The sequence below is a fragment of the Zingiber officinale genome, chromosome 4A, assembly GCF_018446385.1.
Source record: "Zingiber officinale cultivar Zhangliang chromosome 4A, Zo_v1.1, whole genome shotgun sequence".
Lineage (NCBI taxonomy): Eukaryota > Viridiplantae > Streptophyta > Magnoliopsida > Zingiberales > Zingiberaceae > Zingiber > Zingiber officinale.
Window position 1 is genome coordinate 137,917,468 of NC_055992.1, and position 6,372 is coordinate 137,923,839.

General features: G+C 35.0%; 1 non-coding gene across 1 annotated transcript; it reads right to left on the reverse strand.

Moving 5' to 3' along the window:
• Positions 1 to 515: 515 nt before the first annotated feature.
• On the reverse strand, positions 516 to 589 carry TRNAV-AAC. The gene has a single exon. It is a non-coding gene; the product is annotated as a tRNA-Val (tRNA).
• Positions 590 to 6,372: the final 5,783 nt, after the last annotated feature.

Genomic DNA, 6,372 nt, shown 5'->3' on the forward strand with positions numbered 1-6,372 from the left:
CCGGCGAACAGGCGGGCACTGGTGAGATAGCTGGCGGAAAGTGCCGTAGAGGAGGTGGTCGGCGAGGGAGAGTAGTTCGAGGCAGGAAGCGGAGACAGTAGTGGAGGAATCTGCTAGGGGGCGGGAAGGACGTGAGAGGCTCGTCGGTGGGAAGGGGGGGAGCAGGATGAGGACGGAGAATACGAGGAGGTGGAGAGCGGAAGCCATGGCGGAAGATATTTTTGTATGCTATAAATTTTGATATCATATTTAATATTTAAAATTTAAGTCTGATGAAATTGATCAAAATAAAAACGGGCTGTTTTCGGGCCAAATCAAGTTTTTATAAACAAACAAAAATTAATGGCATCGCCAGGACTCGAATCGTAGACCGCATTAGACTAACATGATAACCAACTACACCACAACACCGCGTTCAAGTATTTGAAATAGTAGTTTTTATATGCTATTAATTTTGAAATCATATTAATATTTAAAATTTAAGTCCGAATAAATTGATCGAAATGAAAACAGTATGGCGTCGCCCGGACTCGAATCGGAGACCTTCAGTGTGTTAGACTGACGTGATAACCAACTACACCACGACACCATGGTGAGATATCCAGCCAGATAAATTCTAGATATATATTTAAATAATTTGGGGTAAATAAAAGAAGCACAATGTTCAACAAAATATATAAAAGGGTAATCTATCATATTTTTTCATCTTCAAAATATTTTTATTCTTGTATTGTTATACAATTTTAATACTTTTGATAAACGTACTGTAACGTTAGCGATTTTGACCTAATTAAAAAGATTTTTATTTAATTATAATAATTTTAACTATGTTTAAATTTTTTTTTTGTGTATAACATTGCTTCAAAAAAATAAAAAAAATTAATTTAGAACAATTTTGTTTCATATTATAGCACAATTTTAGCCAAAATTATTTACAATAGTGTTAGAATAAGGATAATATTAAAATGCAAATAAGATAAAATGTATTTTAAAAATATTTTTATATTATTTTTTTCAACAACTAGATAAAAATATTAAATTTTATTAAAATTATTTTAAAAAAAAATACCAAAATGATCATAAAGTTATTAGAACAATCATTTCATGTCTGCTACAAGAATATAGAAATCATTTAATAGCAACCAGTATAATTTATGATTATTTTGATGCATTTTTTATTAAATTTAAGCTATATTGATTCTATTAGTTAAAAGTTTTTCATTATTTTATGTATATTATTTTAAAATAATTTATTTGAATATATTGTAATAATATTAACGTAATTTTTATATGTAATAGCTATAAGGTGTAACAGCGGAGTAGTTTCGATAGTATTCAACTTTATATTATAATAATAGAAATAAAGGACATCTTTTAATTTTTATGCAATTTAGATTATATTAATAAATATAACAATCAATTTTTACGTAATTTAAATACGCACCAGAGGGAAGGTGAAGTAGGTTTATAATTGGCCGAAATGCCCTTTCGTCTTTCTACTCGAGTTGTTATGAAACCAAATCTATATAATTGTTCTTTTTCATAATTTTTTTTTTAAAAACGACTTTTTTTTTAAAAAAATAATGGTCATAGTTTGTGCTGTTCATGGAAATGGATGTGATATCACTCATGGTCTAATATTATCTGTCACTATATTAAAATATAGGCATATAAATTATAATAAATATTTTATTCTATGCATGTAGTAATCCAATATGAAGAAGGTCAAACACTAACACTTTATATTATATTTTATATTCATTTAGAATTGGCTTCTAGACTTATTGAAATAAACATATCTAAATACCGATGTGTCATTCGTAGTAGGTACAAAATCCAATCTGTTCATGGAAATGATTTGTGGTAATCTGGTTATATTTGTTCTTGTGATCAACCTGATCCTACGGTAACCAGTTTTCTCCTCTGTCAACTATTGAAATGTGAATTTGCCTTTTGAGTTTTGACGAATGAAAATATTGTCAAACTTAAACACTTTGTTCGCCAAAACAGATAACTAACTAATAACAACCATTGCTTTTTTATCCCACTAAATAAAATTAATTATACAAGTCTTTTCATATCATTGACCTCAAAATATTTTACTATATATTATCATCTATATTTAAATAAATTTTATTTTATTATTATTAATCAAATTTTATTTAGTTTTCCTCTTCTTTTAATATATATATTTATCCTTATCTCACATTTAAGATATCTATTTATCGCTTAAGTATATATTTATATTATATTACATGTGCCTCTCGAAAATTTCTTTAAATAGATGTACCCAAACTTTTTCTCTAATATTCTCATTTTTTATCCTATATAATTCTTATAATATAATATATCTAAGCATCATTTTATACAACTTTCTGTTAAGATTTAGAAGTATCTTACAATACAAAAGTTGACATTTTTACGCTTGGATTTGTATCATCATGGACATAGAGAAAAAAAAGAGAGAGATCTTTGTAGATGTTGGGATCTATAGGCAAAAAACAAACTAAAATATAGTAAAAATTGATCCCTCTAGATATTTACGCGAATGTGAAACTACTCTTACGATTACTCTAGCGAATAGGATTATTACATTTGATAAGTGAAAAACCCTTGAAAGTATGCTAGTCCGGCCGATCTGAGCATGATTAGAATGTCCACGTCTCTACCGTATCTACACGAGAATGCCCCTTGTTTCATCTCAAGGACTTAGGAATTGGAGAGTCTCACTTACCTTTACTTTCTTGCTAGAAATGATTATTTAAGGTGACAAAAAAAGACTAACTCTTCATCTTCTTTGACCTCTTTAAAGAGATGATTGTTCAAGATAGAAAAAAAAAAAGGTTAACTATTCACATTCGTTGCCCTCTTTAAAGAGATAACTATTTAAGATAACAAAAGGAAAAAAGCTAACTCTTCACCTTCTTCGTTCTCTTTAAAAGAAAAGGCTAATTTTTCACCTTCTTTGCCCTCTTTAAAGAGATGGTTATTAGTATTTCTCTTAGTGGATTCTATAGTTAGGTTAGGCCTTACAAGAAAATGGAAGCATATTTAATTAACTCATTAAATCAATAAGCTTAAGGTCTGAAATCAATTTCAGACTTAAGGTTCAAAGTCATATTATTTTAGTCAAATTAAAATAAATTAATCTCCAAATCAGCATGCTCTGTGTATAACCCAATAAGTTTTTGTAACGTTGACAATGTTTCTAAAATTATTTTAAATACACATGCAATAACTGGTATCTAGTAATGTATCATTATTACCCAATTGACGAAAATATCGAGATCCAACCTAATATGTTTGTGACCATTATCTTGTATAATTTAGTCATTTTATCCTTGATATCTAGATTGATTCATGAGTTATAGTGTGTCATCCTCTCATCAATCTATGTGTTTCTTGATCTCTAAGTAAACTCACTTAACCAAATAAGTTTAATATCTCATATTGACTTATTTGAGCATGACCATGTATTTCGGTAGCCTTACTTAATTAAGGGGCTCACAAATATCTCTTCCGTTATATGAAACAGACAAATCTCATCTACATCACTCACATCATGTTGGTGCTGGTTGCACTGATAATCAGGTTTTGATGTATTACAAATAGGTTAAAATTATATGTATTGTTTGTCTAACCTTTCTACCGAGTGTGTAGGAATTGACTAGTCTGAAGGATCTGATAGCAGGATGAAATCCAACTAGGTCCGCAGGACCCGATAATTGGTAGGAAGACTTGGTGGGTCTAAGGCAAGTCAAGCGACTACAGTTGGTAAGCGGAGGTAAGCAACTGGAGGAGAGATCTAGTGATGGCGTGTTCCCCATTAAGGGAATTGTAGGCGTCAGTCCAGCTTAGGTCCATTTGGAAAACTTAAGCTGTGATCTTGACTAGATCTTGATCTCGAGGAGACATGATCTAATTACTACTATTTTATTGTATTGTGCTAACTTTGTTTTATAAGATAAATATATTTTCTATTACCCGGACTAATCCTTTTTTTACATAGAAGAAGCTGCTGAAGAAAAAGGGAGTCCGGGCGCCTGAAGCTGGTCCAGGCGCCCAGAGAATATTAATGCGTTAAGACTAGCATGTAGGTCAACGGATGACTTAATCTCACAAGTCATGAATATGAGATATCAGGTTGACATATGGGTATATATAAAAGAATATATACTGAATGACCCGCCATAAGAATATTTCATGTATCGTTATATGAGTGTCATAAACATTCTTATGTGACTATTGGTATGAATAATCCTTAGACCTGAAGTCACTACGATTCCCTACATAAGGAGTTGTATACTTTGGTATCGGCAAACATCATCTATAACAAGGTGAACAATAAAGTCGATCACTGGGTATGCAATGAATTATGCGGAGAGATGTGAGTGATGTAGATGGGACCTATCTCTTCCATATGATGGAAGCGATATTTGTGGGCCTCTTGATTAGTAGTGTTGGATCGAAAAGAATTTAGATATCTCCACAATGATATGATATTGTCCACTTTGGGCCTAGGCCCTCATGGCTTTGCTCTCGGGCTCTACCCAAAAGGCCTCATACCAATGGAGATATCTTTTCTCTTATAAACTCATGATCTTTCCCATGTGTTTCCAATATGGGACTATGTTTGCAACCTTACAACCCCAACAATCCCCCCCTCAAACAAAGGACCATAGGCTTCCCACGTCCGATCCTCGACCCACCAGGTCTTCCTGCCCCTCGATCCACCTGACCTACTAGGACTTCATTGCCTAGTCGCAACTAGGACTTCCTGCCTGGTGTCTGGTCCTCTTGATCCGAACATAGGAGCCCCCACTTTCTTTATTCGAGGGCAATATTGTACCCACATGGCTCAATCAGACCATAGCTCTTGTGCACAGTCGGCGGTTAAACCTTCTGGCAGTCCGGGCTCTAATACCAATTGTTGGACCGTTGGGCCGGCTAGAAGGGTTGGTAAATAACCTGTCAATTAAAATTAAACAACCCTTCCTCGAACAATTAAGCTAACACTTGTAAAATGAATTAAGCAGATAAATAAAAGCATAAAAGAAAAGACGAGCACCAGATGTTTACTTGGTTACAACCGATGTGGTTGTTAATCCAAGGAAGATTAAGCTCAATAAAACTCCTTTAGGCGGAGAAGCCTCTTACAGCGTTTAAGCACAGAAAACAGAAGCTTAACTACAACTAAAGCATACAAGTGTTTGGAAATAGAATGATCGTGATTGTTGAAAAGCTTCTGGACCAAGGCTATATTTATAGCCTTGGTCGGGGCGCCTGGAAGGGTTTCGGGTGCCCTGGGGGGGATAAAATTTATCCCCCAACGGTTGGATCTAATCAAAGCTTGATCCTGTGAAAAAGTCACTTCCGGGCGCCCGGAAGGGTTCCGGGCGCCCCGGACAGTTCCGGGTGCCCTGGACAGTTTCGGGCGCCCCGGAGCCAAAAGTCGCCTCTGGTCCGGGTCTTTCTGCTCCGGCTCCGCTTGCTTGGGTGATCTCTGATATCCGGAATAGGGCTCACCCGAACCCATCTTCCGGTCTTCTCGAGCGTGCTTCCCTCCGGCTTCTCGTCCCTCGGAATTGCCGCGTGTCCCTTCTCGTCCACCAGCGTACTCATCCGCAGACTTCGTCCCTCGGTCGCACCCCGTGCCGACCTTCGCGCTAGCTGCGTCTCTTGCTCCCCGAGCAATCTTCCGCTCTGACTTTTGTACCTTGGAACCACCGCACGCACTTCCTTCTCGTCCGCCGGTGTACTCTTCCGCAGCACCTCGTCCCTCGGACGCATCGCATGTCGTCCTTCTCGCTAGCTGCGTCTTCCGCTCGAGTACCTGTGCTCCTAAGCTCCTGCACACTTAAACACAAGGTTAGAAACAACGCAGGATATAACTTAACTTGTTGATCACACCAAAACAACCTTGGGGTTCCAACAATCTCCCCCTTTTTGGTGTGATCAACCCAAGTTAAGCTAGGGTCAAAAATAGATGAAATTAAAACAATTTATTGTAATAACATGCAACATGATAGAAAAAATTGAATTTCAAAAAATTTTAAATTTTAATTTTCAATTTTCTACCTCCCCCTAGACTTATACTTTCCCTTCTCCCCCTTTGATCACAATAAAAATGGGGTTTCAAGAAAAACAATCTAAGGGTTTGACACTTAGAAAAATTATAGAAATCTATTTCAATATTTTTCGGAGAAAAATATTTCCAAGTTTAAAAAAAAATTCTATGTCAAAGAATGACTTTTGAAAAAATTTTCTAAGTTTTCACAAAAAATAAATCTTTCTAAGCCCAAAAAATTTATGCAAGAAAATTTAAGAAAATTGATAGCATAAAAAAAAATTTCTATGCATTTATTTATTTAT